The sequence below is a fragment of the Hippopotamus amphibius genome, chromosome 8 (genome assembly GCF_030028045.1).
Source record: "Hippopotamus amphibius kiboko isolate mHipAmp2 chromosome 8, mHipAmp2.hap2, whole genome shotgun sequence".
In the NCBI taxonomy this organism is placed as follows: Eukaryota; Metazoa; Chordata; class Mammalia; order Artiodactyla; family Hippopotamidae; genus Hippopotamus; species Hippopotamus amphibius.
In genome coordinates, this window is record NC_080193.1 from 81,949,622 (window position 1) to 81,968,280 (window position 18,659).

The 18,659-nt window shown below is 36.1% G+C and overlaps 1 pseudogene; it reads right to left on the reverse strand.

Annotated features, from left to right (window-relative positions):
• Positions 1 to 17,597: 17,597 nt before the first annotated feature.
• Positions 17,598 to 18,431, reverse strand: LOC130859195 (40S ribosomal protein S4, X isoform-like; annotated as a pseudogene).
• Positions 18,432 to 18,659: the final 228 nt, after the last annotated feature.

Sequence of the window (18,659 nt, forward strand, 5' to 3'; positions counted from 1 at the left end):
CAGTTTACCTGGAACTGATGAAGTTAGTGGGATACTAAATTAGATGAAGAGTTTTCCATGCTAACATCATTAAACTCCTTGCCAAACTGGGATGAATTAGTTGGTCATCATAAGAGGGAAAGTGAAGGAAAATCATTTCATGCTTGAAAGTGAATCTATCCATTTTGGCAGAGGGAATAATCTCTGGGATTTAACTCCCATTGTGGGAAAAAATAATCACGAGTGATTTTCTGAATTAAATTGATAAACATCTTTCAAGCCTATAACTTCTCAGGTTTTTACTGTTCAACCATTTAGTATTTTTTTATATGTAACTACTGTTTATTCATTTAGTTTGTCAATATTTTATGGATGTATTAAACCCATGGAGATGACATTCTAGTTGGGGTTGGGAAGAGAAAATAAGACATACAGATAAGTAGTATTCCAGATTGCAATAAGAATTATGGGGAAAGATTTCCCATGATGAGAATTTCCTAGAATGGTAATAGTTGGGAAATGCCTTGTAATTTTAGTGTGTTCAAGAAAAGTTTAGCTGAGAAGATAACCTTGGAGCAAAGATCTGAAGCAGGTAAGTCATTATGTTAGTCTACTACATGTGGAGGGACATTCAACTAGAGAAGAAAACAACGCAAATTCCTGAGGCGAGAATATACCTGGAAAGTTTGAGGCACTACAAAGAAGACCTAGAGTGTGGCTACAGCAGGGATCAAAGGAAATTTCACAGAGCTGAAGGGGGTAATTGAGGTGATGTGTGTTGCGATTGTGCAGTTAATTCCTGATGAAATATCTTGATGGAGGACAAGGGGAAAACAAATTAATCTAGATATTTTCCTTTTTAGTAGTGCCATCACTGCTTGTCTAAATTTGCTCTATATCTTATTCTTGAGAATATGATGATGATTTTTTTTGCCTTTTCAGATTAAAAACATATTTCATCTGTAAGATGATTCGTTTCTTCTCTTTCTTTTTCTGTGTGTGTGTGTGTGTGTTTAAGATGGCAGAAAGGGGACAAATGTTTATTGAGAACTTCTACAGGCAAGACATTTTGCTAGGCATTTTTCATGAATTGAAGTAATTAAATTATCACAATGTTAGAGGTGAATCAACTTGTAGTCAAAAAGGTACACAGTGACATACCGATACATATTTTGCACAGCAGTTTCAAATTTAGATCATTCTGACTTTGAAATCCATGATGCTGAAATGTTTGAAAGAGGAATCAGTGAATAGGGAGAGCTAACTTTATACATACAATTATATATTTATATTAATACACATTTATACTATACATAGGTATAAACACATATGCATTCATAAAATGTATATAAGGTGAGATATAAAGCAAAGGCATTGTCAGATTAAAATGAGATTTGGTAAAAAAGTCTTCTAGATGAATGCTTAACAAGTAATAAAGTAAATAATAAAAGTTATTAATCAGACAACTTTAAAAAAAACTAGAAAAGAAGGTTCTTTTTACAATAGCAGTGGTCTGAAATGAAGAAAGTTCCCAGGACGGGAATGAGGGACATTAAGAAAATCGTGGTGGAGGGCATCCTAACTAGATTAACATCCTAACTAGAAAGACAGAGTGTAGTTTCAGGGATTAGTAGGGTAGTAGAGGTGTCCAAGAGGGGTGTGGAAGGAGGGCTGTGGGAAGGAAAGGGGAAGAAACAGAGATGTTTAAAATGTCACAGAACAAGTCTCTGAAACTGACTACTCTTGGCTCCAGAATGGCTTCACCATAGAGTGAAACCATGAAAGTCTGCTTGAGCTCTGTTCCTTGAAATAGTCTGAACATTATGACCTTTCTAAGTGGATGCCAGGTTCCATTGGCATTTCTTCCAGCTGAGCACTGCATCTGGATTTTATAATTAACATATCCTTATCTGTCATCATTTTGGGACAGTGAGTACTACCAAGCCTTTGTGACTTGTCAGCCTTTTAGTTGGGATTTTAAAACTCCATGGGGGAATTATCCTTCAGCTCTACATATAGCACACCAAGAGGTAGGGAGTTTATTTATCACCTGTCTATTCACTGAGATTCTGATGAGAAGCTTTTCAGAAAATCAAAATGGAAGGAACACAGAATTGTGATGGCAGGGAACATTCGGAAATGCATCCACAGAGTGTACTCTCCGGGATTGTTTAAAGAAAAGGAAACTGTCTGCCTCCAGTGTTCCTGAGACTATGGTGGGGATTGTGGCTTCAAAGAACAATGATCACAGCTCCATGGTTACCATGATGCAGGGAACAGCGTGCCTGAAAAGAAAGCAACTACCTTTCTGTGAGAAAAAAAACAAAAAATCCTGGCAACAAATGTTGTTAACACTGGAACTGTATTTTAAATGATATGGGGCAGCCTGTTCCAGTGGAAGTCTTTATAAATAGAACAGCATTTAACATGTTAATTTATATTTTAAATTAAATTTTTATAAATCTGTATATTAAACAATGATAACTTATACTTTTAAATTAAAATATGTTATGCTAATACTCTCTATAGGAGAGTTAGAGGTGTGGCTCTACATGAGGTACACTACAAATTAGTTGACCATTGTAGGTTTTTTCCATGGCCAGTTTAGATTTAATTATTGATAATTATTAATAGCAAATAATTATTGATAAATTAATGTGTATGATAAGCCACTTTTGCTCATTGCATTGGCCTTGTTTTTGGTTCTCAGTTTCCTGCAATGTACATTTCTTCAGCATGGACTCACAGCCTAAGCCATTTTTCTAAGCTTCTAAAACCCCCAATTACACCTATCCATGCTGTACCAGCATCCCTGGTTACTTCTGATTAACTGTAGTTTAGTATATTCATATTTGTATCTTGGTAGAATGAACCATTCATTTTCTATTTCATGATATTGTCTCATCCTCTATCCTCTCCTCTATTTATATATACTTCAAGTCCCAAATTCCAGGTTAGCTCCTTGGGGAAGGTCCCTAAGTCCCCACTAGTTGTAGGCTTGTACAATCCTATTCTATATTATTCATTTTCATTGCATATTTTAGATATCTGCATACCTCTCTTGACAGTGAACTTCAAAGAGACAAAGACTATATTTACTAATCTTCCAGTCATGGTATAATTACCACTATGTATACACAAAAGCATGTAACATCATGAGTATTCTGAAATAGGTGCTTAATTATGTATTGGTATTTAATATGCTTACTGAAAAACTCTTTCAGACCTACTCCTGGATGGCCCACATCATTTGACTGGTGAGTCATGCATCCTACTGTGGAAGTGTCTCGAATATTTTTTAATATTTTCCAATCTCACTATCTAAACCAAGACCCCCATAATTTTTACTTAGAATTTTGAAATAGCCTTCTAACTAGTTGCCACGTCTTCAGAGTATCTTCTTTCCAAGATCTTTTAAGGGTAATTATAGTTATTATTTTTAAATGATCTAGTTATATCAGTCTCAAAAATACCACCACCACCACCACCAGCACACTACTTTGATATGCCCTCAAAGTAGAGATCCAACCAAGAAAGAAGAATGTTGGTGGATGGGGCAGGATGAACTGAAAAGTGAAAATCAGCCTTGCTGACAATCAGGAAGAGTAGGATAGGCATTGCTGACAACCAGATTGCAATATTCCCATCAGAAACAATACTCAAACCAGGACATCAACAAGGCCGTGTCAGCACTACAAACATGATGAAACATTCCCCTCTTCTGACCAGCATGAGTGATTACTGCTTCTTTACCACTACATCTCTGGCCCAACTTGGATTTTCCACTCCAGGGATACATTTATGAAGATACCCAGTCACAAAATAGCCTCTGCTACTGGACAGTGTCTAATTCACAAATTGACCCTGACTATGCTAATTCTTCCTTAAACTCACCAAACATAAACATAAATGTCATAAAATAATCCCTCCTTAACCCTCCTACTTTGTTACTCCCAACTTTCCTCTGGGATGTATTTTCTACTGCTTCAGCATGGTTAATAAACCTAACTTTGGTGTGTTTTATGGGAGTTCTCCTGGTGGACTTTGAACCTCGCCAGGACACGCTAAGAACTTTTCAATCACAAGTTATAATTTACCTCCCCCATCAGAATTTATTTCTATTTCCCACAAAGAAAATCATTGTTGATAATGAGATATAACATTTTGGGGAGAATGTTACCAATGGGTTTTGTTTGGAGACAGAAAATGTGGTAAATCAGTAGATCTACAGAAATGGTAAGCAAGATATTTAAGATATTTATCTAAAAATCCACCTTTATATCCTCTGGTCATATGTCTTAAGACTTCCTCGCATCAAAAATATACCCTTCCCCAAAACACATCATGCACTTTCTTGTCACTAAGATGCACCAGCACTCTATGTGTTAAATCTCTGTTTAAAGCCAGGCCAAGTCTTATTTTTTCCCCCTGGGATATTGTCTCCAATTCTAACATTCAGATTGAATTGCCTTCTATTCTAGGTTTCCATAACCCTTGAACTTGTATTAAACTTAATTTTGTATTTATTCATCTTCCTATCTGGATTATGAGCCCTTTGGGTTTTACAAGTCTACATCTTTTCACTCTTTATAGCCAATACAGTTCTTTGAAAATATAGCTGCTCAATACAAATATAATTGATTAGCTTCAGAGGTATTGACCCATGTAACAAAATTCTCAAGTAACTTTTAATAGTACAGGATTTCAAGTTGACATTTTAACATAGAAGTCACTTCTGGTTTAAAAACCAGAGGTGGTAGAATCTCAAGCCATTGTTAATGGGCAAGTTCACTGAGGAGGCTAAATTACAGATCCAAATATTACCACAAAACACCAGGTTACAAAGGAGATGAAATTTCCTGGAAGGACAGTTCCTATAGGTTGTGTGGTATCCCAATGTACAATCTTCTCCAACCCAGGGATATTGCTAGGGAAATAGCTATAGTCAGCAAAAGCAGAGCATCCATTCTCCTAAGAAAATTAGAAACAATATTCTGGTTCTTTTGTCCCCCACCACTCTTAAAGCTTGAATACTTTAGGTTGAAACACAAAATAATTCATTTTTTGGCCAAAAATTATCAAATATCATCAACGCTATATGGTTCAAAACAATCCCTACCTCCTAATTCTAACCTGTGATGTGACAAGTGAGTTGACTAGGTTGTACCTTTCTTTGTTGCATTTTACCTTGAATGATGCACTCTCATCGTGAAGAGTGGACTTGACAGTCCCCCATCTCATTAGCAGCAAATATACACACATTGCATGAGAAGAATACTTCCTACAGATGGTGGATCTTAACCATTTGCTATCTATTTTTATTGGTTTCACACTGAGAGTGATGTTTTCTTGAGCTTGGCCTTCATTGCATTAAGAAGACTAAAATAACCAGACTGACTAGAGTATAGTTACATCTTTAAAGACTTTTATCATATTGCTTTTGATGATCTAAATATATCATTAAAGTTTAGAAATTAGATCTAATCATGATACACAATGCACTTTGTTGCAGTGAATCCATCTTAGATTACTGCCAACACAAAATACTCTTTTTCGAAAATATCAAATCAGGATTGTTCTGATTAAAAATCATTTCACAAATATGGGATCTCACAGCATGGATACTGAGACCAGAGTTGAAGACAGTTTCAGCGTATTAGTTTAACAAATTTGATAATATTTTTAAATCAATTTAAAAATAATATTTTTAACATTCAGCAGCAAAATTTAACTGTCATAGATTTTATTTCCAAATCTTACCACTTGCGAAATGTTACTACTGGGGAATAGATTATCATCTAGGAAATTGATTACACTTTGGTATCTCTACATTTACAGATTTCTTTTTCTTTTTTTCTATTTTTCTCTCCATTCCTCCTAGAAATCCTTGCCTTAGGCATTTACTTACTTTTCCATTAGTAATAACTACAAGTTGAAGGTGACAGCAAAGTTTGCATAAGCAAGTGAGTTAGTTGAAAGAACAGGGAGTCCTAATTGACATGTTGACGGAAAAAATATGGATATACGATGGAAAGATAAAAAATGAGATTCTTGATTATTGTGTAAACATGTGTGATACTAGTAATACTTCAGTTGCCCACAAGTCCCAGCAGCACTTCTTCTTAGCCTTATATATTTAAGATTTCTGGAAAATATGTAAATTTTTTAAAATAAAATTTTGAAGAATAGTTTTAGATTTACGTAAAACTTGCAAAGATAGTACAGAGTTCCCACATACCCCACACCCAGTTTTTCCTATTATTAGTATTAGAAATTGGTCACAATTAATAAACCAATACTGATACATTACTATTCACTAAAGTTCATACTTTATTCAGATTTTGCTACTGTTTACCTTATGGCCTTTTTCTGTTAAAAAATCCCATCCAGAATACATTTCCTCTAGTCATCATAATCATGTCTCTTTATGCTTTCCTCCACTGTGACAATTCCTAAGACTTTTCTTGTTTTTGATGACCGTGACAGCTTTTGAGGAATACCAATCAGATACTTTATAGAATGTTCCTTGATTGGGATTTGTGTACTATTGTTTAGGCTACAATGTTTTCAGGAATAAGACCACAAAGATTAAGTGCCATTTTCATCTCGTAATATCAAGGATACATACTATTAACTTGATTTATTGCTGTTAAGTTAACCTTTGTCTCCTGACTGAGGTAATTTGTCAGATTTCTCCATTGTAAAATTACTATTTTATCCCCTTCCAATACTGTACTCTTTGGAAGAAAGTCATATGTAAAGCCCATACATAAGGAGTGGGGAGTAAGTGAGGAAGCCTCCTTGAAGGCAGAGTATCTGCATAAATTATTTATTATTATTAATTTTATTTTTTTCTATTTATGGTATTTTTTTATTTTTATTTTTTTAAAATTTATTTATTTATTATTTTTTTGAGGTACACCAAGTTCAATCATCTGTATTTATACACATATCCTCATATTCCCTCCCTCCCTCAACTCCCCCTGACACTCCCCATCCCAGTCCTCTAAGGTATCATCCATCCTCGACTTGAACTCCCTTTGTTATACAGCAACTTCCCACTGGCTATCTATTTTACAATTGGTAGTATATATATGTCTATGCTACACTCTCACTTCGTCTCAGCTTCCCCTTCACCCCCCACCCCACCAAACCTTGAGTTCTCCAGTCCATTCTCTGCATCTGCATCCTTATTCTTGTCTTGTCACTGAGTCCATCAGTACCATGTTTAGACTCCGTATATATGAGTTAGCATACAATATTTGTCTTTCTCTTTCTGACTTACTTCACTCTGTATGACAGACTCTAGGTCTATTCACCTCATTATATATAGCTCCATCTCATACCTTTTTATAGCTGAGTAATATTCCATTCTATATATATGCCATAACTTCTTTATCCATTCATTTGTTGATGGGCATTTAGGTTGCTTCCATGTCCTGGCTATTGTAAATAGTTCTGCAATAAACATTATGGTACATATTTCTTTTGGGATTATGGTTTGCTTTGGGTATAGGCCCAGTAGTGGGATTACTAGATCATATGGTAGTTCTATTTGTAGTTTTTTAAGGAACCTCCAAACTGTTTTCCATAGTGGCTGTACCAACTTACATTCCCACCAACAGTACAGGAGAGTTCCCTTTTCTCAACACCCTCTCCAACATTTGTTGTTTCAGATTTTGTGATGATGGCCATTCTGATCGCTGTGAGGTGATACCTCATTGTGGCTTTGACTTGCATTTCTCTGCTGATTAGTGATGTTGAGCATCTTTTCATGTGTTTGTTGGCCATCTGTATGTCTTCTTTGGAGAAATGTCTATTTAGGTCTTCTGCCCATTTGTGGATTGGGTTATTTGCTTTTTTGGTATTAAGCTGCATGAGCTGCTTGTATATTTTGGAGGTTAATCCTTTGTCCGTTGTTTCATTGGCAACTATTTTTTCCCATTCTGAGGGTTGCCTTCTAGTCTTGTTTATGGTTTCTTTCACTGTGCAAAAGCTTTTAAGTTTCATGAGGTCCCATTCGTTTATTCTTGATTTTATTTCCATGATTCTAGGAGGTGGATCAAAAAGGATCTTGCTTTGATGAATGTCATAGAGTGTTCTGCCTATGTTTTCCTCTAGGAGTTTGATAGTGTCTGGCCTTACATTGAGGTCTTTAATCCATTTGGAGTTTATTTTTGTGTATGGTGTTAGGAAGTGTTCTAATTTCATTTTTTTACATGTAGCTGTCCAAATTTCCCAGCACCACTTATGGAAGAGGCTGTCTTTTTTCCATTGTGTATTCGTGCCTCCTTTGTCAAAGATAAGGTGCCCATATGTGTTTGGGCTTACTTCTGAGTTCTCTATCTATTCCATTGATCTGCTTTTCTGTTTTTGAGCCAGTACCATACTGTCTTGATCACTATGGCCTTTTAGTATAGTTTGAAGTCAGGAAACCTGATTCCACCAACTCCATTTTTCCTTCTCAAGATTGCTTTGGCTATTCAGGGTCTTTTCTGTTTCCACACAAATCATAAGATTTCTTACTCTAGCTCTGTGAAAAATGTCATTTGGTAATTTGATCGGGATTGCATTGACTCTGTAAATTGCTTTGGGTAGTACAGTCATTTTCACTATGTTGATTCTTCTAATCCAGGAACATGGTATGTCCCTCCATCTGTTTGTATTGTCTTTGATTTCTTTCATCAGTGTCTTAAAGTCTTCTGCATACAGATCTTTTGCCTCCTTAAGCAGGTTTATTCCTAGATATTTTATTCTTTTGGTTGCAATGGTGAATGGGAGAGTTTCCTTAATTTCTCTTTCTGCTCTTCCGTTGTTAGTGTATAGGAATGCAAGAGATTTCCATGTACTAATTTTGTATCCTGCTACTTTACTAAACTCATCAATTAGTGCTAGCAGTTTTCTGGTAGAGGCGTTTGGCTTTTCTATGTATAATATCGTCATCTTCAAAGAGTGACAATTTTACTTCTTCTTTTCCAATTTATATTCCTTTTATTTCTTTTTCTTCTTTGATTGCTGTGGCTAAAACTTCCAAAACTATGTTGAATAATAATGGTGAGAGTGGAAACCCTTGTCTTGTTCCTGTTCTAAGAGGGAATTCTATTAGTTTTTCCCCATTTAGAATGATGTTGGCTTTTGGTTTCTCATATATGGCTTTTATTATGTTGACGTAACTTGCTGAGCATTTATCATAAATAGATGTTGAATTTTGTCAAAAGCTTTTTCTGCATCTATTGAGATGATCATATGGTTTTTATCCTTCAATTTGCTGATATGATGTATCACATTGATTGATTTGCATATATTGAAGAATCCTTGCATTCCAGGGATAAACCCCACTTGATTATGGTGTATGATTTTTCTTTTTTTTTTTTTTGGCACACGGGCTTAGTTGCTCTATGGCATTTGGGATCTTCCTGGAGCAGGGATCGAACCCATGTCCTCTGCATTGGCAGGAGGATTCTTAACCACTGCACCACCTAGGAAGCCCCATTTTAACTGTGTTTTTTTTTTTTTTTTTTTGGTGTATGATTTTTCTAATGTGCTGTTGGATTCTGTTAGCTAGTATTTTGTTGAGGAGTTTTGCATCTATATTCATCAGTGATATTGGCCTGTAATTTTTTTTGTGTGTGTGTGACATCTTTGCTTGGTTTTGGTATCAGGGTGATGGTGGCCTCGTAGAATGAGTTTGGGAGTGTTCCTCCTTCTGCTATATTTTGGAAGAGTTTGAGAAGGATAGGTGTTAGCTCTTCTCAAAATGTTTGACCGAATTCGCCCGTGAATCCATCTGGCCCTGGCCTTTTCTTTGTTGTGAGATTTTGAATCACTGCCTCAGTTTCCATACTTGTGATTGGTGTGTTCATGGTTTCTATTTCTTCCTGGTTCAGTCTTGGAAGATTGTATTTTTCTAAGAATTTATCCATTTCTTCCAGGTTCTCCAATTTATTGACATATAGTTGCTTGTAGTAGTCTCTCATGATCTTCTGTATTCCTGTGGGTCCGTTGTTACTTCTCCTTTTTCATTCCTAATTCTGTTGATTTGCATCTTCTCCCTTTTTTTCTTGATGAGTCTGGCTAATGGTTTATCAATTTTGATAATCTTCTCAAAGAACCAGCTTTTAGTTTTAGTAATTTTTGCTATTGCTTCCTTCCTTTCTTTTTCATTTATTTCTGCTCTGATCTTTATGATTTCTTTCCTTCTGCTCACTTTGAGGTTCCTTTGTTCTTCTTTTTCTAATTGTTTTAGGTGTAAGGTTAGGTTGTTTATTCGATAATTTTCTTGTTTCTTAAGGTAGGACTGTATTGCTATAAACTTCCCTCTTAGAACTGCTTTTGCTGCATCCCATAGGTTTTGGGTTGTTGTGTTTTCATTGTCGTTTGTTTCTAGATACTTTTTGATTTCCTCTTTGATTTCTTCTGTGATTTCTTGGTTGTTTAAGAGTAAATTGTTTAGCCTCCATGTGTGTGTATTTTTTGCAGTTTTTTTCCTGTAATTGATATCTAGTCTCATGGCGTTGTGGTCTGAGAAGATGCTTTATATGATTTCAATTTTCTTGAATTTGCCGAGGTTTGATTTGTGACCCAAGATGTGATCTATCCTGGAAAATATTCCTTGTGCACTTGAGGAGAAAGTGTTTTCTGTAGTTTTTGGATGGAATGTCCTATAAATATCACTTAAGTCGAGATGGTCTAACGTGTCACTTAAAGCTTGTGTGCCTTTATTTATTTTCTGTTTGGATGATCTGTCCACTGATGTAAGTGGGGTGTTCAAGTCTCCCACTATTATTGTGTTACTGTCAATTTCCCCTTTTATGGCTGTTAGCATTTGCCTTATGTATTGAGGTGTTCCTATGTTGGGGGCATAGATATTTACCATTGTGATATGTTCTTCTTGGATGGATCCCTTGATCATTATGTAGTGTCCTTCCTTGTCTCTTGTAATATTCTTTATTTTAAAGTCGAATTTGTCTGATATGAGTACTGCTACTCCAGCTTTCTTTTGACTTCCATTTGCATGGAATATCTTTTTCCATCCCTTTCCTTTCAGTCTATATGTGTCCCTTGGTCTGAAGTGGGTTTCTTGTAGGCAGCATAGAGAAGGGTCTTGTTCTTGTATCCATTCAGCCAGTTTGTGTCTTTTGGTTGGAACATTTAATCCATTTATCTTTTAGGTGATTATTGACATGAGTGTTTCTATTACCATTTTCTTAATTGTTTCAGGTTTGTATTTGTAGGTGTTTTCCTTTTCTTGTGTTTCCTACTTAGAGAAGTTCCTTTAGCACTCGTTGTGAGACTGGTTTGATGGTGCTGCATTCTCTTAACTTCTGCTTGTCTGGAAAGCTTTTGATTTCTCCATCAAATCTGAATGAGATTCTTGCTGGGTAGAGTATTCTTGGCTGTGGGTTTCTCTCTTTCAGGACTTTCAGTATATCCTGCCATTCCCTTCTGGCCTGCAGAGTTTCTGTAGAAAGGTCAGCTGTTATCCTGATGAGTTTTCCTTTATATGTGATTTGTTGCTTTTCTCTTGCTGCTTTTAATATTTTTCCTTTGTGTTTAATTGTCGTTAGTTTGATTAATATGTGTCTTGGTGTATTTCTCCTTGGGTTTATTCTGTATGGGACTCTCTGTGCTTCTTGGACTTGGTGAATTATTTCCTTTCCCATGTTGGGGAAGTTTTCCCCTAGAACCTCTTCAAATATTTTCTCAGACCCTTTCTTTTTTTCTTCTTCTTCTGGGATGCCTATAATTCGAATGTTGGTATGCTTAATGTTATCACTGAGGTCTCTGAGACTGTCTTCTATTCTTTTTATTCTTTTTTCTTTTTCCTGCTCTGTGACGTTTATTTCCCCCATTCTATCTTCCAACTCACTTATTCGTTCTTCTGCCTCAGTCATTCTGCTAGTTATAGCATCTACAGTATTTTTAATTTCAGTTATTTTGTTATCCATTGCTGTTTGTTTGTTCTTTAGTTCTTCTGAGTTCTTATGAACTGTTTCTTGTACTTTCTCTATTTTGGTATCGAGATTTTGTATCATTTTTACTATCATTACTCTGAATTCTTTTTCAGGCATTTTTCCTATTTCCTCTTCATTTATTTGGTCTTGTGGGTTTTTTTTCTTGCTCCTTTGCTGGCAATGTGTTTCTTTGTTTCGTCATGGTAGCCCAAACTTTTGGAGTTGCTTGTCCCGGCGATAGAGGTGTTTATAGAAGATGCCCCAAGACCCAGACTAATGTCCGAGTATTGGGTTAAACAAATACTAAGTCTAGGAAACACATACATGTATAAGACACACAATTACTGAATCCATTAGGACATAAGGCTCTGGAAAGACCTGACAGAAGAACCCCAGTGTGCTATCAGATATGCAAAGAGAAACCCAACAGAAATTGACAACTGAAACAGAACAAAACAGAAACAAAAGCAAAAACAAAGAAACAAACAAATAACACCTTACACATACAAACATTAATCCAGGGAGATTTTGTAAGCTAGGATCAAATATAGAAAAGAGCCAGAGTACCACCAGAGAGAATGGAGATTCTCAGAATGTAGTTAGACAACTGTATTAAGAACTAAGATAAAGACAAAAACCTAATATTAAATACCAAGGTGGTTTGTCATCTGGAGAATAGAGCAAGGAGTCTGAGCAGATCGATAGTGTTGCTTATAAGTATGTTAAGATAAAATAAACTTAAAATGGCTGGAAGAAAGGGGAACAGAAGAGCGTAGTGTGGTTGGAAATATGGAAATAAAAAGAAAGGAATAGAAATGTGTAAAAGATAGGGATGAAAGGAAAGTATGAGAGATATATTGTCTGTACTACCAAAAACTTAGCTAGATATAGAAGTATATAAAAAGGCAAAAAAATAAAAATAGAATAAAAAAATCATTAAAAATTATGTTATAAAACTTGTAGATCCCTTAGGACTAAGATTGTAATTAATAAGGAAGAAAAAAAAAAAAAGAGAGAGAGAGAAAAAAAAAAAAATCCAGAACTGATCCCAGCACGGACCAGTTACAATGGAATTGATACTAATATTTCTGTTTCCTTAGAGTCTCAGCTGTAAGTGTCCTTCTACTCACCTTGGGTTTTTTGTATTATTCTGTGAGCAGCAGAGCTTCCTTTATTGTTGGTCTGTAAGCGTTGGTGTGTGGGGAGTGAGAGGGTACAATAGTGGCTCCTTCCCCTGGGAATGAGTGAGCAGTGGCGCTCTGTCATTTCAGTCAGGCTTGGAGGTGCCTGTTGCAGAGGGATGCCAGTGGCTCAGGTGTAAACAGAAAGTCTCAGAGTTGGGCCTCTCTTGGGTTTTTTTTTTTTTTTTTTTTTCTCAGCAGCTTCCCTGCTGCCAGCATTCCAAGGGGTTTTAATCTAGCCCTGCCCGAGGACCTGAGGGTCCCTATTATCCCTGAGCACCTTAGGTGGTCCACAGAGGGTCTCTCCACTGCCCACTGCAGGTGCCAAAAGAGCGAGAGAGGCTATGCCCATGGCTCCTTCCCCCCGCCCATGAGCCTGCAGCATCCAGCTGCCATCATGGCTGGGCAGCTCTCAGGGGCAGGCACTCCTTGCCGTGGACCTCTTCCCTCTGGTCCTCTTGGTCTGTCACCTTACTGGTAACAATTTTTCTCACCCTGAACCAGCTCTCCAGTTCCCACGCTCCTGCTCCCGGACCCTCTGTTCATCTGTGAATCAACGTCTCAGTCCAAGAATGCTGAGCTGTGGTACAGACCCTCTGTGTGTTTCTCACTCCCTCCCATCTACCACAGCTCCACAGCTTCACCCTCTTTGAGCCATCATTGTTGTCTCCCTACCGGTTATGTCGGGATCCTTGCTGTCCTTTCTGGTGTCCGAGATCATCTGCTGGTGTTCAGTTGGTTTTCTGTGGGAATTATTGGGTCTTTTGGTGCATTCCCAATGCATTTGTGGAGAGGGATGCATTCCACGTCCCTCTACTTTGCCGCCATCTTTTCTCCTGCATAAATTATTTACAATTCTTCTGCATGGGAGATTTATTTACCCTTTCCGATTGATTTATTTTCCTTTTAAAGTTAAATAATCAGTCTAGATTCATGGTTATTTATTTTTACATTGGCTATAATCCAATGTTTATTTTGTTACTAAAATTGCTCCAGCTTTGACCATTGGAAGCTCTTTCCATTGGCTCCTGTGTCCCTTTGACATATCTCCATTCTTTTTGGGGGGGCACCTCACATTTTTTGACACTGCAACATGCTCCAGGTAGATTCCCTGACTTAACCCTAGAATGAGCTTTCCTTAAAGGGACTCTGGTTCTTTTTTTCAGAGAATATATTAGAAACAAAGTTAAGGGCATTAGGTATGCTCATTCCTACTGGGATATAGTGGCTTCTAGGGCCTCTTAGCTGAAATAGCAAGGCAATATACCTGTGTATACTAATCCATATACTTACACACATCTATAAATGTGTGTGTGTGTGTGTGTGTGTGTGTGTGTGTATTAAGCTAAACATGTATTTATGCAGGTATCTCCAACTCTCATCCATTACCAGGTTGCTCATTCTAACTTTTTTTTTTAAGTAATCAAAACATTTTTGGGGGCATACAATAAACTGCATATATTTAAAGTGTACAATTTGATACTTTTTTTCTTATTAGTAATGTATATATGGCAATCCCAATCTCCCACTTCATCCCACCCCAAGCTCATTCTAACTTCATCCCCTTGCTCATCTATAACTTCCCACTCCAGCATGAGAAACTTGACTCCCACCAGCTAGTTAACTGTTCAGTGGCAGCATACATGTATAGTGGTTTCAAAAAAGTTAACTAATACCCTCATGGGAAACAACCTCATCAAATGAAGTTCAGTGTTTATATACAGTTCCTTTTTTCTTTGTTTTACAGTCTCCATTCCTTTCCAAAATTACTTAGTAATTTCCTCCCTAACCTCTTCAAAGAAATTATTAAGTGCATTTGTAGTATAGTTCCATACTTTTGTCACAATCTGACTTCCATTCTGGAATCTCCCAATCTATTAAATGATGTTTTAAATGTGCATATATTAAGATTCATTATTTTTGCTATAAAGTCCTGTGGGTTTTGACCAATACCTTGTGTTATGTCCATAATTATGCTATTATACAGAATAGTTTCAATGCCCTAAAAAGCCCCACATCTTTTATTTATTCAACTTTTTCTCCTTCCCAAACCACTGGCAAACACTGATATTTTTATTGTTCCTATAGTTTTATATTTTCCAAAATGTCATATAAATAGAGTCATACAGGAAACAGTCCTTTCAGACTGATTTCTTTAGTTTAGCAATATACATTTAAGATTCATCAATATTTTTGTGTGGCTTGATAGCTCATTTCCTTTTATAGCTAAATAATAAGCAACTATATCTCATTGTATGGATGTATCACAGTTTGTTTATCCATTCACTTATTGAAAGACATTTTGAATAAAACAGCTATAAACATTTGTGTGTAGGGTTTTGTATGTGCATAAGTTTTTAAATCAGTTGGGTAAATATGTACAATCACGACTGCTGTATCATATGTTGAAACCGTCAAACTGTCTGCCAAAGTGACTGTGCTATTTTACTTTCTACCAGAAATGAATGAGAGTTCCTGTTGCTCTACATCCTTACAGGTAATTTTTATTGTCAAGTTTTGGATTTAAGCCATTCCAAAATTTGTATATCATTGTTTTTAATTTGCATTTCCCTAATGACAAATGATGTTGAGCATTTTTTTTCATATGCTTCTAATCTGTATATCTTCTGTAGTGATGTGTATGTTCAGATAGTTTGCCCATTTCTTAGATTGGATTGTATGTTTTCTTATTGTTGAGTTTAAGGGTTCTTTATATATTTTGGTTACAATTCCTTGTACAGGTATATATATTGCTAATATTTTTTCCTAGGTTGTGACTACTTATCTTCTCATTCTCATAACAGTGTTTTTCACAGGTGTGAATTTTTAATTTAAAAAATTTAATAAAATACAAATTATTAATTATTTTTTATTCTATGGATGGTGATTTTGTGTTGTATTAAACAACTCATCATCAAACACAAGGACATCTAGGTTTTATCTTATATTTTCTTCTAAAAATTATAATTTTTATATTTCCATCTGTGATCCACTTTCAGTTAATTTTTCTATAACATGTAAGAGCTGTGTCTGAGTTTTTTTTGTTCTTTATTTTTTTTTTCGACATATGGACCTCCAACCGTTCCAGCACCATATGATGAAAAGACTATCCTTTCTCCATTGAATTGCCCTTGCTCCTCTGTCAAAAATGATTTAAATGTTTGTTGAGTTTCAAGTGTCTATTGTTTCACCTGCACTACTTTATCAATTGTAGTTTTATAGTAGGTCTTTAAAGTGAGTAGTGTAACTTCTCCAACTTTTTTTTTCTTTTTCAATATTGTGTTTGTTATTTCAAGTCATTTGCTCTTCATATAATTTTAAGTATTAGTGTGTTGGTATCTAAAAATAGCTTGCAGGGATTTTGACTGAAATGGCAATTATTCTATAGATCAAGGTGGAAAAAACTGACATCTTAATAATATTGAGCCTTCCAATTCATGAACAAGGCATATTTCTTTACAGACAATCATTTATGATTGCTCTCATCAGTGTTTTGTAGTTTTCTGAAAATACATCATGCCCAAAATTTGATAGATTTATACCTATTTCATTTTGGGCATTATTGTAAGTGGTATTTCTAAAATTTTAAATTTCATTTGCTCAATGCTTGTAAAAGGAAAGCAATAGCTTTTGTATAGTCTTCTTTATCCTGTAACTTTGCTATACCCAATTATTAATTCAAGGAGTATTTTTGTAGATTCTTTGAGGTTTTCTACATAAACAATTTTGTTCTTGATGAATAAAGGGAGCTTTATTTCTTCCTTTCAAATCAATATACAGTTTTAGCCCGGGGCTTCCAGTATGATACATGAATACATGTACAACCGATGATGACATGATAAAGGTAATGATCTATTTCCAAAGGTGAGAACTTAAAAGTTATTGTCAGTGGCGACATTGTGGATTGCTTCACAAACATATCATTAGTGCCCTTAAGGGAACGTGGTAGTGTGCTAAGGCTGGTCAACATCATAGGATAATTGATATATGTGTATCAGTGCATGAATGTTGTCCAAAGTCACATAGAAATAGCAAAAGCAACAACAACAACAAAATGGATATTCCATAGAGCTGAATAGAAAAATCTATATAGATTTTAGAAATGGAACACATGGCCTAGAGATTTTGCACTTACAAGAATCTGCTTATATTCTGTCCCCAAGACCTCCTGAGAATGTTTCCTTTTGTAGCTGAGAATATTTGTATTTGAACAAGATTACCTTATGAAGTTTAAGCCTTTGAAAGCTCAATGAAATTTAAAGTCAATTTGCCATTAGAAAAAATTGAATTTATTACATAGATGATATATAGACAGCAAGTGATGGCCAATAAGTTGTTGAATATAAGCATTTCTTCTGTCTCTCTCTCTCTCTCTGTCATTGGCATCTGGGTCACTGGGGCTGATAAAAGAGTCACTTTGAACAACAGCCAGATGTTACACTGATAGGACATACTTTAAAAAAAATATCATGCTGTGTTGTTGTTAATTAAGTACAAAGACTACCAATCTTGTCACCTGGAGATCATTTCACCAACTGCTCTGCTTGGCCATCAGTCTCCTGTCACTCTCTTTGGCAATGGTGAGGTGAATATCCTTTCCTTGGGGAAGAGAAAGCCATGGTTTGTTGTTGCCTTTGCCAACAACAAAAATGTTGGAGAGCTGGGTGGCAAAGCTGCTGCCTTTGGCATCTGTGACATGAACCACATCAAAAGAACCAGGATGTCACACCAATCTTTCCCAAGTTAGCACCTCCAGTCACTATACACAGTGTCAAACTTGATGAAATTGGTAATCTTGCCAGTCTCCAAATCAACCTGAATGGTGTGATTCATCTTGCTGAGGGGATCAGCGTAGCAGATGGTGAGAACATCATGAGTCACCAGATGTGGGATTCCACTTGTGCCCACAAACTTCTTTTTCACTTTATACAACTTGTACTTGGCCTTCTCTGGTGCAATACAACGAACAGCAAAGTAACACTTGGTGTTGTAGATCAGACCAAAATTCTCTCCAGTCTTGTCAATATTAATGGCATCCATAAATCCAGCAAGGTAGGTTGTGTCAGTTCAGACCTTGTTATCAGTCTTAATGAACTGCTGCTTGCAGATCTTCTTTAGTTCATCTCCTGTCAGGGCATACTTAAGTATGTTCCTTAGGAAGCTGATAAGGAGACACTCTCCTTTTGTGGGAGTCAGAAAATGGATGAGGAACAAACAAACTGGTCGACCTACCCAGTTTCTAGGCTTTTGGAGCTGATACATGCTTCCCATGCTTGGGATTGCGAGCCTCAGCTGTGCTAGGCACAAAAAGAGCCATACTTGTTTGTTTCTTGATAAAAGGACAGCCTTAGCTCTCTCTGTTTGCTGGGTGATTAAATTGACTTAAAAATCTTAACAGTTTAATCTCCACATGTTTTGAGATTAAAGATGTAATTTAAAACAATACCTTGGTGATACATACTATGTATATACTTTTAAAAATTGAACTCAACAAAAGTTCTAGCCAAATTATTCACAAAAAAAGGAACTTACTGGAAAGATATGG